The 23,531-nt window shown below is 45.8% G+C and overlaps 1 long non-coding RNA gene across 1 annotated transcript; it reads left to right on the top strand.

The window, feature by feature from the left end:
* The first annotated feature begins 266 nt into the window (after window positions 1-266).
* On the top strand, window positions 267-10,440 carry LOC121067727. Its single transcript, XR_005818417.1, has 3 exons — window positions 267-315; window positions 7,331-7,451; window positions 9,528-10,440. It is a non-coding gene; the product is annotated as an uncharacterized LOC121067727 (long non-coding RNA).
* The last annotated feature ends 13,091 nt before the right edge of the window (window positions 10,441-23,531 follow it).

The raw sequence follows: 23,531 nt of genomic DNA on the forward strand, positions 1-23,531 counted from the left end.
CCCCCACCCCACACACCACCCCACACCCCTCGGCAACAACATTTGTTTGTCTTAAATACAGGTTTTTTCCTTGGGCTGCCACAGATTTTCCACCTCGGTGGCCAGCCAACGGCCAGTGAGGAAGGTTTGTTATCGCCCATGAGAAACGCCGTCTTCCAGGGCTGGCCGGGCCTTCCTTGCAAGGGAGGCAGGCAGCAGCGCCGTGTAAAACGCCAAACAACCCTAATTGTTTTCCTCGGTTGCCAGGGTAGGAATTAACGTTGTCCCTGGCGGAGCACAAGGACTCCCTGTGATACGAGCAGGGACAATGGGAAGGTATGTTTTCGTGACCCACTGCAGGAAATCCTGTGCGTCTTGCAGGGGAACGCAGCACTTTCCTGCGCTGTCTGCGGCTGAGCCCTGGCTCTGGGGGCCCGCAGCAGCTGGGCTTGAAGCAGCCCACGACAAACCCGTGCTAAGTTTTAACAGAGAGCACTTTATTAGGTGCCCACACAGCCCCAGGCACTGGGGGTGGTGTGTGGTGCTGCGCGGTGGTCGGCTGGGCTGCCCTGCCTCGGGGACTGAGGGGTGGCAGGAACAACCTAAAACAAAGCTGAGCGTCTCAGCTAATATCTGCTGTAAGGACAACTCTGGGCTGTGGCACTAAGAAATGCCATCGATACGGCTGGGACAGACACACAGAAACTGTCTGTTTCGAGTTTGGGTTTTTTTTTGAGCAATGTGGTTAATACAGTAACTCAGACGAGACAGCGTTGCAAGACTGCTTTTGAATAAAAAGCATGGGCTGCGTATCCCCGCCTCGTGCCCCAGTGGAAATCACACTGATAATTTAAACACAGCTGTCCTGCTGTGCATTTGTGTCTGTGGCCCTCAAGGATGGTGACACACCGCAATATCTGTGGCTGTCTCAGAACAGAAATAATAAGAGAAACATCTGTCTCCCTGTTTCTGCTCCCCCGGCCCCTACAAACAGCACTTCTGAGTCCTGCTCTAGATGTGGGATGTGCTCCCAGAGAAACAGAGATACCTGGCTTGTCTTCGTTATCTGTCCTGGCTGACGCTAAATGGGCTACTTCCACTGAGCATTACTGCTGCTGTTGATTAACCATTTAAAAAAAAAAAAAGAAACAATTCAGAAAGTGACGCATTACTTCTGCCTGTGGACAGAGGGAACAGCTGAAACGTGGGAGTCCAGACTACAGCTGTGTGACTACGGCTTTAAAAAAATGCATATTTTAGTGAATAAAAACTTCTGATTCCCTCTGCTGGTATTATAAACCTTATTTACTTACCAAGGTGGTGAAACCTGAGATTGTAGTCACAATAATATCTGTAAAAGGAAAAGAGAGACAATGAAGAGAAGCTGCTACCTCTTCAAAACTGGGTGGTGTTAAAACCACAGCAGTTACCCTGCTCGGTCTTTCCCACAGACCTCTTTCATTCACCCCGTTCATGTATCTATATTGTCTCCTTTTGTCTTTGTCATGACTTAGGGTCCTATCACGCGAAGCAGCCTAACTGCCACAGACACTTGCATCCATCAGGGGAATGGGATCATTGCTAGGAAATAAATATTCATCCAGATAAATTAGCAGCAGAAGGGCTTCTGCAGCCGTTTGGAAAAGCCTCACACTCTACGACCTATCAAATGTTTAGGGAATGTGTGCGGATAATTTCTGAACAGGAAAAAAACAAAACAAAACTAATTTCTTCCTATGAGGCAACACACAAAGACAATGCCATTAAGGTTATGTGACACATTCATCAGAGAAAATGATTAGCCAAGATTCTAAATAACCTCTTTATAGTCAAGTCATAGGCAGCATTTTTAAATGTTTCTTTTTTTCTTGCCCTAATTCCTTGCCAGGCAGCTATGAATGGGAGCATACCCATGAACTTGGTGCACCCTGTGTGCAAAATTCATGCTGAGAGTAGAAGGATGCATTTATTAGAAAATTCATTTGCAAAAGCTGATCAGTCTGGCTGGAAGCCTCACTGCACCTTTCCCCTTTTCTTCCCCCTTCAGAACAGCTACAGGAAGAGCAACATCTCCTGGAAACATTTGTGCTGTAATCGTGTGATACCTTGCACTTCCCAAATAACCTCCCTTACACAAACGCCAATGATGGGTACACGCTGCTAGAGCATGAGGACACCTCCTTCTCTACATGCTGTCTCCCAGCAGCAGTGCAACAAGGCGGCTACCACAAGCATAAGCCTACCATTAATCTGTGGATCAGGGACGCACACAGACACAGGCTGCTAGAGAAGGAGCGTGCATGTCAGTGGAACCCCATGTAAACAGCTCCACAAAATAGACGTGATACACCATGTGCCTGCTGGTGGACCTAAAGATGGGAAACATTCACCCTACCACAGGTGGGGCTGGCTTCTGGTCCCATGGTCAGTGCGTAAGGAAAGGTTTTAAACCTTTAGACTTTAAACCTGGTAAATGAGGTTTAAATTAAATTAGGCTTTAAACCTGGTTCACAGCACCTAGAGAGTGAGGGCACACAGAAAGCAGGACTTTCCTCAAGCATTTCCACCGGCATTGCATATAGGCCTGCATCCTTTGACATGTCAGCAGCTAACCATCTACCTCTCTGGTGTTCCTTCCTACTGATGCTGCACCTACCCCTGTATCCAGGAGATGAGGTGCCTCTGGAAAGAAATGTTAGCATAGACAACATGCCTTTGGTGGTACACGATGTGGTAGAACTCCAAATACAGAGAGAGTTTGTTATTTGACTTTTTGCCCCCCATCTGGCAGTTCCTCCCCTCTCTGCATCTCCTGACCTGCTCTCTTTCCTCATCTGCGCTTTTGTCCTCCTCCTCACTATGGGTCTTTGCTCGGCCCCACTGCCCTTGCCCTCCCTTTCCCCTCTCTGTTCATCTGACTTCTTCTTAGGTCCCATTGCCTTTCCCAGAGTGCACTCCTGGTGCTTGGAAAATGAGAATAAAAACTGTGATCTCAGTGGTAAAAGAAAGCAAAGAGTTGCAACAAGCAACTCTTCTTCTTGGGAGCAGTTGACCACTGACTCGTTCCCAGGGCATTTGGAATGACAACAGGCATCTTCTCCTGCCTTTGCTGTTGCTGCCGTTGTGTTCATTACATCAATGCTTACCAGCCAGTGGAGAATGGGGCCCCCTTATGCCTGGTGCTGCATAAATCATTTTCTTTAGCCTGGGAAAAGAAGGAGGAAAAAAAATAAAGAAAGAAAGAAGATGAATACATGATTCAAGGATTTACTGCTCAGATTGCTGTGGGGGTCTTTTATTCCTTACCCTTTTCTTTGTTTCTGTCCCAGGCTGTCTTTCCTGCTGGCCTAGCCCTTCACCCCACCCCATCACTCTTGCTCCTGTCTGGCTGCCCCTGTCTGATTTACCTTCCATTTCACTTTGTCCCCTCCTTTGTCCACCCAAATGCTTCTCTTGCTGTCACTTACTCCCTTTCCTGTGTGGCCAGATCTCCTGGTTGACTTATCCATTCTGTGATACTGGGTTGCTTTTCATCACCTTGCTGGTGGAATCAAGAGATGCAAAATATTCAGTGTGAGGTAGATACTGAATGGTTAAAACTTGGCAAAGTTATAGAAAACCGAAAACAGGCTCTCATAGCAGAAAGTGTCAGGTACCACCAGCTCCAGCTAAATTAAATTCTGTCCCTGTAGTGTGTATGCACAGAGACATTTATATTCATATTTTTAACAGCCTTCTAAACTCTGCAGTTCACTGACAAACCCTTCATGAAGCTATCATTCCTTTTTTAACACCTGAACTTTAAAATGTCACATATAGCATTTAAAAGGACAGGCAAATAACCAAGGAAACATCCAAGCATGCATTTTGCTTCCTCTCCTTATGGCTGATCTAAAGTCCATGGAAATCAATGGCAGTCTTTCCATCTAGTTCAGCAGAGTTTGCACCCAGTAGGTTGGTTCCTTCTAAAATTTCAGAGGAAAAAGACCCCACATAAACATGGTGGATTTTATTTTTTTTTTTTAGTTTCCTTTTACTCATATATCTTGCAAGACTGATGTGCTGTCAAATGATCTTTTCAGTGCTAAATATATACCATTAACTACTAATAAAATTAAAAAAAAGAAAACCACAAGCATTAAAAATTCAGCTCTTTTTGGCATCTGTACAGAGCATTCCACTTGATCTCACAAGATGTATGGTTTGCACTAGGATTGCAGTCACAGTTTTCTTGTTAAAGCTGTCAACCATTCAAGTGTCTATCTTTACAATGCAATTCAAACCTTGGTTAAGAAAATAGGCATTTTTACTTGATCTAGGATATTAAGATCATTTGCCAGCCCTTTTCTGCATCAATTTGCAGGCTACAGCTCCTGTTAAAACTACATTGCAACATGAAAATAAGGAAGGGAAGAAGCTGATCTCTTCTGAGATACACCCAGTGGCAGAGATTTTGTGGACAATAAATGCTTTCTTAAACGTGCTATTTCATAGAAAAACATTGTGTTATAACAACTTATGAGGCAAAACTTCACTGTCTCATCTCGTTAGAGTTACAAAGGTAACTCCAGGACAGAACATTGCCTTTTGACTCTCTTAAAATCAGCAGAGAAATTCTCCTGAACATCACATTTGCTATAGCATTGCATTGGTATCTGATTGGACTCATTAGCTGATATTTGCTAATGGCATGGGAGAGAAGGTATCGAGTTTATGGTTATCTTCTTGTGAAAACTGATCTTCTAAAGACAAACCCCCCAAAGCATTTTTGACAAGCCTCTGTAAATCTTCAGCCAATATTGCCCAAATCAACTTTAAAGTAGTGACATAAAGCAAAAGGAAAATACAGGTAAGAGATAAACATATGTCTTCTAGTGCTTGGGCACAATGGGGAGCCCCCTTATCTGCTCTCATAATGCGCCTTATTATGCTTAAGTAATGGGTATTAGAAGCCAAGCAGTATGTTACATCTCCTCCTACATGGTACATTCCCATACTGCCTAGATACATATGAATCCTGCATGTCACATGTCATTACATTTTCTGAAACTATATCTTCATCCATGCTAAAAATACACAGAGAGAAAGAGAAGGAGAGAGAACTTGAGTGTAAGCAACAGATACTTCTGCACAGACCTTTGGCAATACCAAAGTCTGAGAGATTCATACATGTGTTTATTATTCGTCATTGTTTGAACAGCATTTGTGAAGATATCTGGCCCCCAGGGAGTTTCAGAGCAAGTACCCACTAGGTGCTTGCACCCATCCCTTCCCAAGCTGGAAGCGCCCAAGTGGGGCCCTCTCCACCTGCCTGTTCATTTGCACGGTGGCCTGTTTTTTTTCTGAAGTGCTTAGTTACAGAGTCGTTCCCGTAAAAATATCTCCAGAGCTATCCATAAATACTCTCGCTTGGAAACTCCAAGCAATGAGCAAACCTGTGAAATCCGTGACCTGCTGGTTTCCCCGCTCCTCTGCTGTGGAAACACGGGGACCACAGAGCCCTGGGCCTGCTGTGGGGATGGGCCACCCTCCAGCAGCCCTGCCCTGACACCTTCGTGGCGAAGGACCAGGGTGGCCTCTGGGACAGTACGTTGTGTTAGGGGTGCAAGGCAGACCTTTTGGACCAGACCCCGCTCCCTTCCCTCAAAACCCAGGAAAATCATCAGTGTCAGGGCTACTTTTGAAACCGCAGGCCTCAGACCTCGCTTAGCAGCTTCGTCGCTGGCACACTGGAGCTGGATTAGGTCTCGCCTACAAGAGCCAGGGGAGGAGCAGCAGTCCCCAGTGACATGTGTCAGGCAGGAACACGGCACACGCTTGATACCCCCAGTGTCCCAGGCTTTTCCACTTCTGTGCGAGCAGCCGAACGGGCAGACTCCTCCTGCTCGGCTGTGGCAGATGGAGCGGGGAGGCAGGCTGCGCGTCTGCAGGGCTGGGCAGCGGAGCTGTGCTCTCCAGCTCCAACTAATGAAGTTGATTTGATGAGCTGATTATTCTTGTGTATTAGTGCATCGCTGACATGGTGCTCCACGCTGTACCAGATACAGAAGGAAGGGCATAACACAGGCTCCTGACTGAGCTTTCCACCTAAGCAAATGGACTGCTCGATCCCAAAAGACGTGATTCTGGATGAGGAGGAGGAACGGAGCCCCTCTTTATAACAGAGCACTGCAGCTTTCTGAGCTGGAATGTAGCAGCATTCCTAATTTAGATACTCTGGTTGAATTTTAAGTGGAAGTGAACAAAACATTTGAAAAGCTGTCCCCGTTCTCTCAGCAGGGAGACTTCGAGAATTTTCTGGTTTTGGGGAAGGAGTACTGGCACAAAATCAGCCAGGCTTTTCCCAGGTAGAGAAGTGAGCCCTGGAAGCAAATGTGGGTTTTCTAGTTGTGATGGATGTAAACAAAGAGGGGTTGGTTATCATGAGGTGATTCATGATGGGAGGGATAATGATGAATAGGTGTTATGACAACAACTGCTCTGCAGCTGTAGCTCTCTCATCTGCCACAAACTGCCAAAAACTCGCCAGCTTTCTCCCGGGACCTCCTAATGACAGTAAACAAGGCTTGATAGTGTCCAACACAGAAGGTACATGACTGTTGACCTCCTCATGGCATGAGAAAATTGGCTAAATAACATCAAGAAGTGGAATTGCAGGTACCTGTTAAGTCTCTGGGTTTTTTGCAGACAGCAAAACATCCTCCAGACAATACTATTCCTGGTTTACAAAAGCCATTAATTATGTTAATTATGTTTCTACCTGTGCAGTTTCTCCCATTTTAGTGCAATATTCCTCCCTCAAAATGCAGAGAAGTACTTTCTGGGAGCACAAGGATGGCTTTTTATATATTTTTGTTCATTTGCACCTCGAATTGAACGAGAGCAAGCTCCGGCAGAATTTTTTCAAGCAGAGTAGTGGTTCTGCTCTTGCTGAATCATCTGTGACAATGATTAGGCAAGACACAAAAATAAACATTCCTTGGCAGCCAGGCTTGAATCTCCCCTACAAAGTATCACAGCCACCATTTAGGGATCGGCCACAGAGTTTGAAAAATACTGTGAGAGGTCACTTGGTCTGCGCTGGGCACGGACAGCAAGCTGTACCATGCAGACAGAAGCCCAGTGCAGTGCAGAGGAGGACCAGCTATTCACTGGGGATAGGTGCTCGAACACAGTTACTGCCTTGTCTCCACCATGGTATCCCATCGCACGCAGAACAAACAGGAGAGACTTGCTAGTGGCGGCAATGCGAGGCTGATTGCATACAGAGGTCTGTTGGAAAGCAGAGCTGACATATGATAGTGTTGCTCACAATATTTATGTACTCATATATATTTGAACATCTTTCCAGATTCCCTTGCTTCAAGTGCCTTATTCACGCAAGTCCCACACTTCACCCCATCCAGAAGGATTTTGATCGTCAACTCCTCATCTCTGTCATTCCTCATTACAACAGTCACCTATGAGAATAGGTAAGAAACAAAAGGCCAGATGCACAGCTGCACAGATGAGTGGAGCACACTGGAACAAAGGAAAGCAACTCTCTTTGGACATAACTAACATGTGTGAACTTGCTTGTCTGTTTGTAATCCTGTTTCATATTGCCTGCTCTCACAGCTCTGCTGAATTTAAAGATGGTATTTTCCAGCCAGAAGTGTCTTCTTTTTCAAATGATAAGTCTTATTGAATCTATACATTGAGGCGCTGAGATGAAAGGGGATTCAAAGAGAGAGAAGATGAAGGGAAAATAAGGTTGAGAGTTAAAGCAGAGAAGTCCAAGTGAAAGTCTCTGAGTTCCTTTCCCAATTCTACCTGAAAGCATCCTGCATGCCTTTGGACATCCCACTTAACCAGCATGTGCCTCGATTGGGAAATTCGTCAGCTGGGAACACCGGACACCCCACAACAGGATGTCTTGCTGGGTGTTCCTGTTGCATGTTTGTAAGTTTCTCAGATCCCACACTGGCTAGCACCATACAGAAGCTTTTAACTAAGCAGGCAGAAAAGGAAGCGGAGGCTCTGAGATCTGGAAACATCAGTCTGAGGATTCATGCCTGGCAAAGAGTGTCAATATTATTGCCAAGCACATTCTGCTGAACTTCCTGTGAGGTGGCTCCTCTTGTTTCTACACAACAGCAAACATCCCATGAGGTATGAAAGACCACTGCCATATACTTGCACATTTCCACCACAAACCAAAGAACAAAGCCACTAAAATTTCAGTGATTTTCAATCACTTCTACAGCCATTGTAGGCACAGTGGCTTTATACATGGAAAGCTGTATTGCACAGAAAGGCAAGTTTCCCACTAAGGATCTGCAAACCAGAATCTCATTCATGGCACAAAGTCACTGGACTCTCCCTCCCTTGTACCCTGGAAAGCTAAGATGAAGAGCAGATGATCGGGCAGGAGATGATGTCTACTCTGTCGGAGCCCCCTGCTCCCTAATGGGATGGGGTTGGGTTGGGCATGGGGCTGGTCTGCACAACTTCGTAGTGAAGGCTTTTCTGGCTCTTTTACCTCCACAGGCAGAGGTCTGGATTACACAGACACTCCTGTGATGCAAATGCTATGCTGGCAGTCCTGAACTATCAGGATTCACCCTCATCCCCTCCTTCTTCCTTTCTAGCTCCTGTTATTTCTCTTTATTTTCAGGGATGAGCACATAACGCCCCATGTTTTCGTAAAAGGGTTATAAAATAGCTAGAACAGCACCCAGAGACACAATGCTGTGGTCCAGGCAGAATCCCTTAAATCTGACCATCCAGAAGCACCTGTTACCAACAGCTCACTGAGTCAGCTCCCTCTACCATCAGGTGTATGCAAATTAAACATATTCTTCTGCCCAGGCCATTGGGTAAATGCTTATTTTTTAGTGATGCTATAGCTGTCTTCGTGGTAAACCATGGTTTAAAAAATAAAATAAAATCATGTTTACTTTAAACAACTACCAAAGGAAATGGCTAATGAACAAATCAGGCATTTTTTGACTGTGAAGGTGGCATCTTTCAGTGACGTGCCATGATGAAAGCTTTGGGATTGATGACCTGGAATGGTAGCAGGTTCATGCGAACAGCCCCTCTCAGCTATGCATCTTATAACTGGAGCTGAAGGAACTGAAGAGAGAGTGAAGGATTAAGAATGTGTTAGTTATCAACTTCTCTTCTGACAAGTTTCTCAATACAACAAGACCCAAAGGCAAGTTGGTATGTGCCATGAAATCTGTAGATATTTATGAAACAGTGAGCAAACCTAAAAAGCTGTGTTTTTCAAATGTGACTTGGTAGTTATACGGTGGAGTTACAAAACAAAAAAGATTTGTTTTGGAGACATTTTGCTTATCTGAAACTTGAGTCAAACTGTTTCTGAAGTGGAAGCAGGGTGGGAGAGAAAAACCAACATATCAGGAACATACTTGTGCCTCGTCTTTCCTTCCTCTTGTTTTCTCTTCCAAAACCCAAGTTTTGTCTAAAAGGCACAACCAACTCCTAAAAAAGTTTACTTTGACACCCAAATTCTGAATGTTGGTTGTTGTTTTTTTTTCTAGGAAAGGAGCGTGAACACAATGGAGCATGAAGGAGACTGCAGCTTAAGTGGGGCAGAAGCTTGTGTAAGAGAAGATTAACGCTGGAGAGCTGGCTAGGAAGGGGCTGGAGTAAATCATCTCTCTTCCTCAGAAAATTAAGCGTATGCAAGGAGTCACAGACAGTGACTATGGGAAAACCTGTCAGAACAAAGTAGCAGTCTTCCATTCTCTCCTACCTACAGATGCAGCCAAATGCACAAGAATGGGGTTGGGGGTTGTTCATAAATAGTCTGGCTGCTGTTTGTCAGAGGCAACAGTTGAAATGTCCGTACACAATTGCTACTTTCGCATGTGCTAAAAATGACAATGGCATCCAGTCGCAATGGCCCCGCTGAGAACTGTCGTTCCAAGTCACAGTCATAAAACTACTGGTGGGTGGTCTTCATCTCGCTTGTCCTCATTATCATTTCATTGTGTTTCCGTGGCCCACTGCACCATGGCACTCCCTGCATTTTAAAGCATTTCATTGACGGGGCAGTTTGACATTCATATTTATATGTCCTTGTTGTACTGCAGTGGTTTCTGCTATTCTTGGGATCCAAGCCCTTTGTGAAATGGTGCGAGGAAGATGTGTATTCAAATCTTGGCCCAATGAATTGGGTATTGTCAGGAAATAACAGAAAGTTTTGAGGATTTAAACATCCTGGACACCATCCTGCTGCTGCCGAACGTAAAGGAAGGGCTTTTTCTTGCCAGGGACTGAAAGCAAGGCTGCAAAAGGAAATCAGCTGGGGAGCACATACCTGCCCTTGGGTTCAAGAGCAAACAGCAAACTTACCAGGTTACGGTGCTAAAGCAAGGCAGTCTGTGCTCTGTCCTCCTCTGCCAGGTATGGACAGAAAAGGTCTTGTTGACTCAAAAAACAGAAAGTTGAAACCCTAATAATATCCCTTTTTATTTCTTAATTCTTGCTTAACATGCAAATCCAAAGCTAAATGAAGCCTATACACAGCTCAGTGATTGGGCAAAGCCTGAACTGCAAAAGCAAAACATTTGCCAAACCTGTGGAAAATAAAGGCAAGAGAGAGTTTGCACAGTAGAAGAGTAAAAACTATTGAAACCTGAAGATTTACTTCAATTGTTTTACTTTGTGCTGTTGGCAGACAGCTCCTCTGCGTCAGGAGCTGGGGCAGGAGCAGTGCATTTGTCCCATGGGCAGGATGGCCAGGGGGCACTGTGGAAATTTGACACATGCTGGGCTGCCTTCTCCGAGCTGGAAAGCAGAGTAAAGTGGGCAGGCATAAGAGGTACGAAGGGATTTTGCCATTTTGTGGGGCCAGCATGTACATAGCTGGCTCACTGTGCGGCAAATACCCCTGCTCTGCATACATCAGGCTGCACTACATGGCTGTTGTGATTTTCCAAGTTTTGCTTGTTCCAGACACATGAAGGAGCAGCTGCTGCTCATGTGTGCGTGCAATGTTGCCCAGTGAGGAGTTGAGGATGTGTCTTGGCAAATGGCAAGAGCCTTAAGTTTGCAGGTAAAATGCCATGGAAAGGAAAAGAACAGATAGGCCCAACTAAAAACGTAAGAAGGTGTTTGTTTAAATGTTCTGTGGATGACTGTTCAAAGTAGGGCAAGGCACCGCTTGAAAATCAAGCTAAAAAAAGAATAAGAAATCTGGCATGGACTTACTCCAGATATTCCTTTAAAAAATCACCCTTGGCCAGGAAGTCAATGGGTTGCTGTCAGCCCAAAGGCCAGTCTGCCCCTAAAGTGCCCCTTCCTGGAACACAGCTTTTAAACATGATTACCTTCAGACACCACTACTGAGAATGCCGAAATTGGTGGAGAAGCCCTCAGCCCCCTGGGGTCAAAATTCCCTCCTTTACCCAGAGAGCAGGTCCATGCAAGAATGAGGTGTGCAGGCATCTGGCATCGCTCTTCCAATGTACTGCAGTCCTTATCTGCAAGGTTTCAGAGCAGGATTCATCCATCCCCTGTGCTCATGCAGTCCTTGGCCTCCAGCTGCTGGTGCCAAAAATGAGAGCAAGTAGAGCCAAGAGGGATGACAGCTTTTTTGCCATGCTCCTTGGCCCACTAGAAACTGGACGGTGAGACAGCAATAAAGCTGCCATTCTCAACCATTGCACCTAGATCCATAGCAAACCACCAGCAGTAACAACTCAATCTGGTACTTTTATGCTTATATAGCAATGACCTGAAATGGAAGAGGTGGCTCTGGACAGGCAGAAGAGGCCAGTACACACCTCTGAGTGGTACAGCAGAGCATCTGTGACATGCTCTAAACTCATGGCCTGAGATCCCTGCCTGGTCCTCCTCTGTGAGGTGGAAGTCATGCACAGCAGAGCAATAGTAATGCTATTTGTTCAAATATTACTTGCCATGGTTGTAGCGCTTCTGTTGGTGAATGATTGATGGGCCAGCCAGAACTGTACTGAGCATATTCATAACTTTTTGGTATATTTTTGCTTTTGGCTGCCAATGGCTCAGGGTCATGATTTTCATCTTGTGCCTTATTTATGAGCTGTTTGAGCTGACAGTTTCCTGCCTGCCATTCACCCCTCATGGTACTGAGTTGATCACCTAAACCACACAGTACCCCTTCTGTTTCCCTCTGGGTAGGTAAAAGTAGTCAAAGAGAACAGTAAACAAGGAAATACCACCATGAAAATGTTCATGTTTTTATGTGGAGATGGGCATTACAAAGAGCAACCAACCACTCCAACAATAGACAACCCTCATTTCCCTAAGCAAATGTCCAGAAGACAGATCATGGAAAGAGAAATCAGATGGAATTTAAACAAATATTCACCAATCCTTGTTTTTAGTGCTTAACCTGTTCTGTTATTGGGATCCTCACCTTTTGGCCATGTAGGAATCTTTTTGGAGATAATATTAGTGTGTATTTTTAATGCTAATGTGTGATTTCCTGATGAATTCTGTTAGTACTCACACAGGAGAGGGGAGAGGTTCACATTAAAAATCCTAACCAGTTACTTGGTTATTATTTTGATCTGTAATGTGTGTTCTTACCAGACAAAAATCAAATTAACTTTAGACACGGTTCTGACCTACAAGCAAAAATGAGACCCGACATTTGAAACTTATTGAGTACTTTAATTTTAAAGGCAAGTCATTTCATGAAACACATGCAGTTTCCTCCCATGCTTAGAACTGCACAGGTGCTCCAGTCCTTCACCAGACCGTAAGCGTTGCTCTTTTTAAAGGTGAACCCCTATCTCTCTCCAGATAGCCTGCAAACGAGAACATATAACTGTTTTGCTGTGATTTAACTTTTTTTTATCCCCATTGGTAACAAGAAGGGGGGGGGGAGTGGGGGGAAGGAAGGTGCCAGCCATTAGCCTGCATATTTGACATCCTGCCTTGATTCATTTGAGGAAGACTGCAAGAGCATAAGACTGCAAGAAAGACTGTTACAAAGAATTGTGAAAAGATGAATCTTGGAAGCGATTGCACAGGAATGATTGTTATAAATCATGTGCAGAGATTGTCTATAGACTGTAGGGAATTATGGAAAGAAAAGAAATCTTTTTCCTAAATACAGAAAAGATAGGTTTAAAAAGAAAAAAAAAATGAAGCAAGGGATACCAGAACACTGCTGCTTTGAATGTTTCATTATGTTTGGTTGGATTTCGTGTAACAGTATGTGTCACTGACATGACTACCTCACTGATATTCTATACATAAGGATAAAATTCCATGCAGCGGCATTTTACACTGTGTATAGCAAAGAGAAAAAACAGAAATACCCTTTTGATTTTTTTTCTTTTGTCATTATTAGTATTGGAACATCTGCACGTGGATCCTGCTGTAATCAGGAGAGGTTTTGCCGTGCATTGTCCCCAGTGTCTGGCCGGCTGCTCGGAGGCTGCTCTGCTGCACTGAGAAGCGCTCAGCAGGGGAACAGGGTCATGTTGGGAATCAGCATGGCCAGCTGTGACCCAGCTCTGCCCACATCCAGCATTACCGAGGGCCCAGTTGTAGGCGCGGCACATGTCCTGGCCCCCAAGCGCCATCGCCTGTGTTACCGTATGCACCCTCCAGCAGGGTGCCAGCAAGCTCCTTCGGCTGACCCACTCCCTGCAGCCCTGTCCCACTTGACGCCTCCAGGAGGCCAGCTCCTCGCACCCCTCCTGCTGCAGTGGGAAGGTTGCTTCCCAAGAAATCAAGCTGCCCAAAGGCCCCATCCCAAGATGACTGGAAGCAGCCCTTCCCCACCCAGCAGGGCACGTGGAAGTACAGGTGCCGGGGCTTGGGGTCCAGAAAGGCTCCTTCTAATATGCAAGAAGTCGCCTTGTGTTTTGAAGGCTTAATTTGGTCACTGGGCAGCACCCCCAGCCATCTGTGCCGAGCGGTATCAGCCCTCGCTGGCTGGGCAGAGGCACTCGGCTCCCCCCCGCCTCGCTCACCACTGACAGCAGCCTGACACCTCCGATTAGCCTCCCCACAGCCCCCTGTCCCCCTTTCTAGGAGAGGCAGCTCCTGCCAGGGTCCCCAAACCCAGGCAGAAAGGTGGCTGGATGGGTTCTGAGCAGCGGCCCCCCCTCCCCGTCTCTGGCAGGAGCCAGTGGTCGGTGCCAGAGCAGGAGATGCACAGACAGCTTCCCTGCTCACCCCCCAGCCCTAAGGGGTCTGCCGGTCGGAGATGCTGAATGCCACGTTCACAGCCACAGCTCGTTCGGTACCCACAAATTCCCTGATTTCAAAGATTTTCTTCCAGTTCTAGAGACTCCAAAATTGCACTGAACCTCAGCTTCCAGAAACACCAGCAAGAAACATTTTTTTGTCACACAGAAGTTTTTTGGACGTATGTTCAATGTTCGACTGTCACGTCTTCAAAATGATCCCCCTTGAAGGAGGAAAAACCGAGTGCGGGAATGCCTAGGTGGTCTGAAAAAACCCTCGGCACTTTTTTGATACTAACGGCAGCCTTGCATTTCATTCTGGGAAGAATATTCATGGCTAAGCTCTAAGCCTCTGATTTATAATGGAAATACTGATAGATCCAGATCCATTTGCAGATGCTATTATAGTGTTTCATCCTGGGGAGGGGAGGGGAGGGGAGGGGAGGAGAGGGGGAAGGGAAACAGCCTCCTTCCCTTTTCATTTTAAATATCGGTACACTTTGATATTGGTTTCATGAAGCATTTGGATGGGTCCTTATTCACAAATGAATAAAAATGAGTAAAGTCCTCAGAATCAAAGGTAAGCCAAAACTGGCACCCATAAGCACAAGGCAACCCAGAGATCCCATCTGCAGCCAAACCATGCAGCAGACCCAGACACAGCTTAAAGGCTGGCAACAAGACCGCCTGCAGAATCTGCCAAGGAGCCAGATGCTGTTGCTTCCCAAGCTTGGCATGAGGGTTCCTGATTGCCATCCAACAAAGAGGAAAAAGAGGAATGATATAATGTGGTGGGATAAAACACATCCCACCTCAACCTCCTTTATTGCTCATTGAAAAAAAATCGTGGAAGATACTATTGGAAATGTATCATTGTTTTCAGAAATACATACATTAGCCACAACAATGGCCTTGCCAAATGGGAGAAGTAGTAGCTATTTAAATGTATGTGCCATTTGAAAAAAAAAATTAGATCTTCATATGCTGTGTTTTGGGTATGGATGTCTTTGTGTCTTTTGTTAACTGTTACAGTGATAACCACTAAAATGAATACAAGTGTGGCAAAAAGCTTCCAGATTTTTACAGTAATATTTCAAAACCCCGTCTCTGCACAGCTGTCTAGATCAGATAGATCACAGTGATGACTACTGAATGTAAAGAAGCCAGGTTTGTAAAAGGTGCTGCACAGAAATAAATAACTAACTAACTAAATAAATAAATAAATCTATAAATAACGATATGTGTAGAGAAAGACATTATGAAACAAAAAATATATTGAGGCATTATACAGATAAGGGCTCTGCTCTTCCACAGAGTTACACAGCTCTGTGTTCATGTAACTTGATTTCATTGGCATTGCACCCGAGGGAAACTGGAGTAATACTGTGAAGAATTTGGACCAGGCAATATAAAAAGAAGTCATGGGGCTTGTACACCTGAGGATCTATAAAGAGATGTGGGCACCATCATGTATGGTAGGAGGAAGTGAAATAAATGGCAAAGCAGATGTAAAATAATATGCTGCAGGTAGGTAAAGAAATAGGAAGCAGTAAAAAAGTGGTGTAAAAGAAGAAATAAGAAACTAGTGTTAGAGTTACCTGAATAATAGCAACTGTTATCTTTACTCTTATAATCTTCACCACCATCTAATATTTTGGAAAATACCAAGTGCTTCCACAAATGGTATTTCAGGGAAGCACAACCATATTTTTAAATTCAAGTAAAATTTGCTAGAGAATCTCATCTGAAACCAATACATCAGAACATGGTGGACAAATCCATCAAATTATTTCCAACACTAGCTGTTTTAGCACATTTAGAAGACTCAGGCACCTGTTAAAAAAGGGGCTTCCTATAAAATTGAGGGCAAAGGATCCTCTTTTATTTAATAGCACAGCTGAGGAGACTCAGCTAAGCCTGTAGACCAGTGCACAGGGTATTGTCTGAAGGCGGCTGTGGTGTGGCTTCACATCTCTTCGGTACACGGGAGAAATATTAAATGTCAAACCTGAGCCCTCCATGCCAACAAGGCTGCTCTAGCTGTTGAGATACTGGCTCACAGGAGCACTTCCAGTCCATTCCGTGATTCCAACTTTTACTATTTTTCATTATTGCACTTGACTTTCATTACTATTTTTATTGTAATTATTATGGCTTAGGAAATTGTTCTATTTTCTTCACATGAATCAGATCACTTTTAGATTTTCTTTTTGAATTCTAGTCTGGTTTTGGTCAGTCTAATCTGTTTTATTTTTTTTATCAAATCCAATTATTCATACTTCCAATACACACATTCAGTCACACAGTCCTTCCTACAACGTTTTCAACTGATCAAGTTGAAAATACGTGGTGGAATATGAGGTATGTAAATATATTTGTAGTGCAAGAATATAAAATAGTGAGAAGTATATTGTAAAGTGTTATATACTAAAAGAAATAAGGTTGTTCTTGGTGCATATCCCTAAGTTTCAAATACATATTTATATTTATAGAGTGCTAGATGCGATAGATTTATTATATGTGTAAAATCTCCACTGTTAAGAATTTCAGTGACAACCACATTTATGCACTGAAAAGTGGAAAAATGTGATATCATGAGAAGGTGTATCTGAAATGGTTTCTTTCACCTTTGTAAGCCACTGAGAAATGTTTCCTTTTCTGGAAATGGGCATAAGACTAGTAATAAGGAAGGCTTTGGTTTGAATGGCCGCTGTGGATTTTTATAGCTGACCACTCCTGGGTAGGTAGCCTAAAAAGTCTGTATTACAATGCATTTGTGTCTTGCTCAATATAACTCTCTTCTTAGGGGACAACGTTGCTTATTGCAGCAATATCATATCATGATGTTGTATCATACCATGAATTACTGAAAACACAGGCACTAACGAGCACTAAAGTATAGGCCAAGATTTTCTATTCTAAAATCTTGCTTTGTTATATCCTAACGTGTCTGAACATTCACCGCTGGAGGTAATATTTTCCATGATGCTTGGCCATCCCTGGCTGATAATTACGGTTCTTATATTTGCTAAGTTTTAGAAATAAATAAATAAATAAATAATGCTTCCTTAAAAAAGGGCCTTCTCTTGAGAAGTAAATTCTTACAGGGAGTTCACTTTCTGAGGACTCCTTTTCTGTGAGGGAAGAAGTAGGGCAGAAATGCCCGTTCCCTGAGATTTGACCATGGGACGGACCATCAGCCACATGCAGCCAACTCCGACCACATTACAGCTTCGAAGAGGCCAGTCTGGTCATGTCCAGCAGAGGTGGTCTGGGGACCAGCACCTCAGCCCACTGGGCAACTTGAGCAGAAGTCGCCTTGGGGTGCAGCACCTGTGTCTCGCTCCTTGCCCTGCCCACCCCTGGTGTACGGCTGCTCTGTCAGCACTGTTGCGCCTCTAGGAGATTGCCTTGGCCCCGTAACATGGCCGGTGCCGCTGTGGGTCTTCACACTGAGGACGTCTTGGCTGGCAGGGCACCTGGAGAGCTGGCGGCCCCCCAGCTCCCTGCTGGTCGGCAGCAGCTGCAGCTGAGGGGGCTGGCGGGGCTGGCACTGAGTGGCGGGGGCACCCCGAGGGGTCCCGTCCCCATGAGCAGGCTCGGGGTTGTTAACAGCTTCCCTGGAAGCCATGCTGGGGCCTGGGCCAGGGCAGGCAGCCAGCTCAGCATCCCAGGAGGCTTCCTCAGCTCTCCTCGCCCACCTCTTGTGCTCCATCCAGTGGTGATGAGCCACCTCGGAGCCTGCAGGCGTTGATGATGAGGACAGGGGCTCGGGGTGGCTCCAGGTCCCCCCGGGGGCACATGGGGCCCCTCTGGGTCACTGTCACCCCACAGAGGACGGCTGACCAGGACCCATCACCACCTCCATTGGGCCAAGGCCCGAGCCCAGGGTGCCAGCTCCTTGGGTGATCACCACACAGGGCACCATTTGGCCCTGTATGATTTGCTAGGGATTTTACTTCTTCTTCCTCTTTTTCTTTTTTTTTTTTTCTTCTTTGACATTGATGTCTCTTTTATCAATGCCAAGCTCCGAAAGTCTTCAATCTTACAATAATTTTTGTGTTTCCTAACAGAGAAACGCACTGTCCTGGCAGCAGGGGCCCAGCTGTGAAGACTGAGACTCTGACACCCCCTCCCTGCTCCGTCCTCTCTTACCTGAGGTGTTTCAGATAAAAATAAACAAGAGCAAGTGCTTCCACTTCCTGGGAGCAGAGCCGGCAGGGCTGCAGCTCGCTGGAGGAGAGCAGCTCAGACCTGAAAAGCTTTCTTCTCTGTTGGGATCACAGCTTGAGCGTAGGCTTGTTGTGTCGGAATGGGCCTACTGTACCCAAACATCTGAGCTTTCTCCAGCTCCGAGAGGAACATTTTATACTCATTATACATGCAGCAGAATTTCAAAATATGTCCCTGGGACCAGAATGCAGGAGGAGGACATTAAAGGTTAGGAGGTAGTAGGGGAAAAGCAAAAGGAGTGAGTAATCTGGAGTTGCCTGATAACCATTTGAGGCTTAGCCAGAATTAACCACACCAAGCTATCGTGAAAGGGAGAGATGTGCTCCTTGACGTATTGTTAACAAAGAGAGGATTTTATTGCTTTAGCTACCTTTAAAAAGTAGAAAGCAAAGGATCAGCTCCACATCCCAGGTTTCAAAATGTTATGATCTAAGCGCAGAATTCATCACTGCCACCACTAAGAGATCATACATCCTGGAGTGTCATGAGCCATCCGTGATTTGTGTCATTGCAGAGGATGATAAATCACTGCTAAAGACATAACAAGCAGCATCATCACTGCAACACAATAGATCATGATGCATCAAGATCTTTGCTAAAATATTATTTACAGTTAGCAGGGGCTTGGAATGGCAAAGCAGAAGCCAATATTAATCTTGCCTGTATTGTGCCTTTGTGCACACTAACAGCCCTGCCCTGGGAAAAATGGGATCTGTAACTTTCACTGAGGCAATAACCACCAGTTGTATACACTGTATCTGAAAGGGATTAAGTATATATATATTTTTATGGAGGAAAGAAATGATGGCGAGACCAAGTAAAGTCCCATCTTTCAGACCTTTGGGATCTCAGTGATTACACTGTTTAGAACCCATTTGTAAATGCAGGGATGTAAAAGTCCACATTTCTTACAGCAATGATGGAGAAGGAATTTTATCCTAAATGCTCAGGGGAAAAAGGACTTATTGGTGTTCAAAAAAGCTCTAAAGGTCTGGAAAAGTCTTAGAATTTCTTCCAGCTCTCCTACTATACAGCACGTGCAAAGACTGAAACAAATTAACTTAGCTTTACTCCTAAAACCACTTTGGGAATCACTTGTAGAGAGGTGCTAGATAAAAAACAACACAGGTGCTAAATAAAAAATAAATAAAAAATAACAAAAAGTCTGACCAAAGTAATGTTTGGTGATTATTATGTTTTTTGCCTTCAAATAAAATTGTATTAAAACACACACACACACACAAACAAACAAAAAACATTAAAATCAGACAAATCAAAATTCTGAATACTGCTACCAGCTAATTTTATAGGACACTCTCTGGAAACACTCTGGCTCTGTCAATCCAGACAAGTGTTTCTGAGACACTAGGGACTGTGAATTATTTCTCTTTCTTATGCAGGACATTGCTGATTTAGGTCACATCAACAGGACTAACAGTTCCATTTAAAGAAATGCTGAGATGAGTAGAAAGTTTAAAAAAAAAGGCTTCCTGTTAGAAGGAAATTTGCATTTCCAAGCTGCTGATGACCTTTTTGACAACAACAACAACAACAAACTAATGCTTTACCAGAGTCCCTTGAGCTCCAGCCTTACCGTGTCAATGCAGGAATACTATCCACCTCCTGCCATCCTAAAGACAAAAGACACAAGGAAAGTGCCTTTCAGTCTTATATCAGTTACTCATCCTGTGTTTGCCTTATGATGTGAAGCTGAGCCCTCCCACAGACTTTAATTGAGTTAAATCATTGCCAGAGCCTTCCAGGCTGCGAGAGCGCACCCTTGGATGCATGCATTTCTGATTAGGCATGTGACCAGAGACACGCTCCCAGGACAACCGGGAAGCAAGCCACCTACCTGGGAGCTCCAGATATTTCCATCAACTATATTTCACTTGGACATTTTCTTCCCGTTTAGATGATCATCAAAGTTGGGGAGGGGAATAGGGAGGAGCTGCGAGCAATTTACTGGAATATGTACAAGCATTCCCCAGATTTTCCATCCTCCTCCTTAATTGGATATTATCCCTCATTAATGACTCTGTCAGAGCCTGTACAGTACTAATTGTCTGTGGTTCCTCTATCTTTCCCTCCTCTCTCCCCTTCTAGTGATTCATCTTTTGTTTGAGCTCATGAAGTTTAATTTCTGTTCCCCTCACCGAGATGGGAAGCACGTCCAACTTTTGTTCCACCAAAGCGCTCGGAGCCTGGCATCACGTCCCAGGACTCGTTCTGCAGGCACAGGGGAAGACCCACAGCCTCCCGTCTGCTGCATTACCGGTCACCAAAGCACAGCTCTGCTGGCTGTCTCGCCGTGGCCTGGCGTAGCAGCGAGCCTGCAGCCACCTCACACCCCCACAAAGCCCCTTCTTCATTCCCCAGGCAGGTGAGAATGCAGAAGCAGAGCCAGAGCTCACCGCCGCCTTTCACAAAAAGCAGGAGGGTGGGCATTTGCTGCGTGTCACCCCCATTTATCTTGTGAGGGGCTTGTGTTCTTTCACAGCAAAACAGCTAATCCCAGAAGAACAAACAAACAAACAAAACTTAATTTAAGCGCCTATTAATCAAGGGCTGACGTGAAAAATGAATGGTTTTGAACGGCTGAGTTATTTCGCGTTGTCGCCTGCTGTGGTAAGCTTTCTGCCTGGTTTTGGCCTTTTTTTCCATCTGGGTACTTTGCTAGGATATTTTAGGTCAGTTTATTTAAAGCACTAGGACTGGTGAAGCTTCCACCGGTGCTAGCAAGCCCCATGACATAACTCTGGGTACAAACAGCCCCTCCTGACTTACGGCCCGCTTGGTGCCGTTCGGGTGTGGAGCTGCTGTGGAGGTGCTCATGGGCACACGAGGCAGCTGGCAGTGGGCCGGCCGTCACCTCCACACAGCCCCACACAGCAGGGGACCCTCTTTCTGAGACCTCGCCTGGGATTTCTGCCCTGCCCATGGAGCACAGCCCGCCTTGACCCCTTGCTTTTGTGCTCTGGGTGCTGGAGTGGAAGTGTGGGCTGTGGGGGTGTGTGGGGACCTTTGCTGATGTCTCTGGCAGAGTTAAAATCTCACGACCTGCTTTTTGCTGTCCTGGAGGCCTGCTAGCAGGAGGCTCAGACATATTGCCCATGCACACTTTTTCCCTTTCCTGTAACTCACAACCAGGGGCTGGCCTGTTACACTCAGCACAGAGAGGCACAGGTACAGAGAGCATGATCTTTTAACCACTGCTGCTTAGGGAAACCTCACTTTCCAACAAGCATCAGACAACTTGAAAGCAATTCTTCAGGAAGACCTCCTGTAAAAGGGAAATTATTACTTGAACAAAAGATCAACCCTTCTGAAAAAGAACTGCAGTGTAATCCTCTGCTAGACAAACCGGCCGTGCTGAGGTGAAGGTGACAAGTTTGTCCGAGGAGCTACAGGCTGTTCTCCAGCCGTCGAGTCAGCCCCAAGTGGCTCCGTTTCCAGGTCACCCCAGGACACTGGCGAACAGGCTGGCTCCTGCCCGGGGCCGCACTTTTCTGGCTGGCCTGGCTGTCGGGCAGTCCCGTGAGCGCCGCATGGCCATCTCCATCCTCCTCGCCACCACCAAGGTCAGCTCTGCCCGGGCCGCAGGCACAACCTGCCACCTGCCTCTGGTCCCCAGAAGGTTGTGCCCCAGCACGGCTTCTGCCCCTGCCCTGCCCTGGCTGCCAGATCGAGCGTCCAGCACTCTCACAGGCCTTCCTCCTCCCCTCCAGCCCTGACCATGTGGCACCACTGCATCCAGGGCACCGCAGCTGCTGGCACTGCATCCCACTGGGAGCTGTTTGTTCCCCAACCTCTCGTTCTTAGGATGGAAGCATCTGGGATGGTTGTTTTACTTTTGTCTGTCTCAGAATTGGATGCCACTTATTTTCCTGGAGACAAAAGACAGGAAGCCAGACCTTCCTCTCTGCACACCTATGCTGCTTAAGACAACTGGACCAGGAATGTTTCCTGGCCCCATCCTGAGAAATATAGGACAGCAGCGACTACGTGAAGGTTAGAGACTCTGCTATAAGGTCTGACCCATTTTTGTCCTCTAAAAGCAATATAACATCTGTTTGCAGTATTTGTGTGTGCCATTTAAGAAATACCTCTGAAAAAGCACCACTAATTCATGCCCTGTCCACTTTTGAATTGTATTTTTGCAGCTCCTACTTTATATAGGCTTGGGGATAAATCTTATACAAACTAAAACTTACACAGAATATTATTTTGGGGATAGGCTCTGCAGCCAGATGGACCTGTGGCAGTGAAATCTCTGATCAGTCTGACTGCCTTGCAACTCCTGGTGTGAATAAATGGGAATGAATGTTAGTTGCTCTGTGCTGAGGCATCCCTACAGAGCAGCAGCTTTTTGGAGGCCCTTGCACAGTCAGGGGGGAAAGGGACTCGGCCCCATGTATCGGGGTGCCCCAAAGGGAGAGAGCCTGCTGCCCCCATGGAGGCACTGTGGCTCCTACATTTCAGCCCAGAGTTCAGGGAGACCTGGCTCTTGGAGATGCTGGCTGTTGCTAAAAGTCTTCTCCAGTCCCTGACCGAGACGTTCTTGTTCTGCAGATATTATCTGCCAGTAAATATTCCTCTAATCTGAGAGCCATCAAAAATGCTGGCTCCACTTATTTTAGAGTCCATCTTTGACCTTTACCACTGTGAAATACATCTACTGATATTCCACCAGAGGCTATAAAACATCTGGCCTGACTGTGCACCAAATAGCTGGAATTTTCTATCCATTTCAGCCTGTGGCATTGACCCCAAACAGCAATTTATCTGCAGCATTTCTGAGTCCCTTGGAACCTGTGGAGCCCATGATGCCGGGAGCAGCATCGATGTGCCAAGCAAACTAAGCCTGCGTCTGGGGGAATGGAGAAATCCTGATTTTGAAGGAAGATAGCTCCTACACAGCATGATATAGCAGCCTTCAGGCAGGGCGAGGAGGCTGAAGGATGGTCCAGGTGTACTTGCGGATGACGAGGCAACGTGCCCCCTGCCCTTCAGCACACCCGCCCTGCGCACAGCAGCACTGCTGGGTGGCAGAGCAGTCAGAAAAGGCTGAAGAAATGTGGACAGTCCAGCAGGGTGGTGGCAGCCCCCGCTTCAGAGGCT

The sequence above is a fragment of the Cygnus olor genome, chromosome 3 (genome assembly GCF_009769625.2).
Source record: "Cygnus olor isolate bCygOlo1 chromosome 3, bCygOlo1.pri.v2, whole genome shotgun sequence".
NCBI classification, from domain to species: Eukaryota; Metazoa; Chordata; class Aves; order Anseriformes; family Anatidae; genus Cygnus; species Cygnus olor.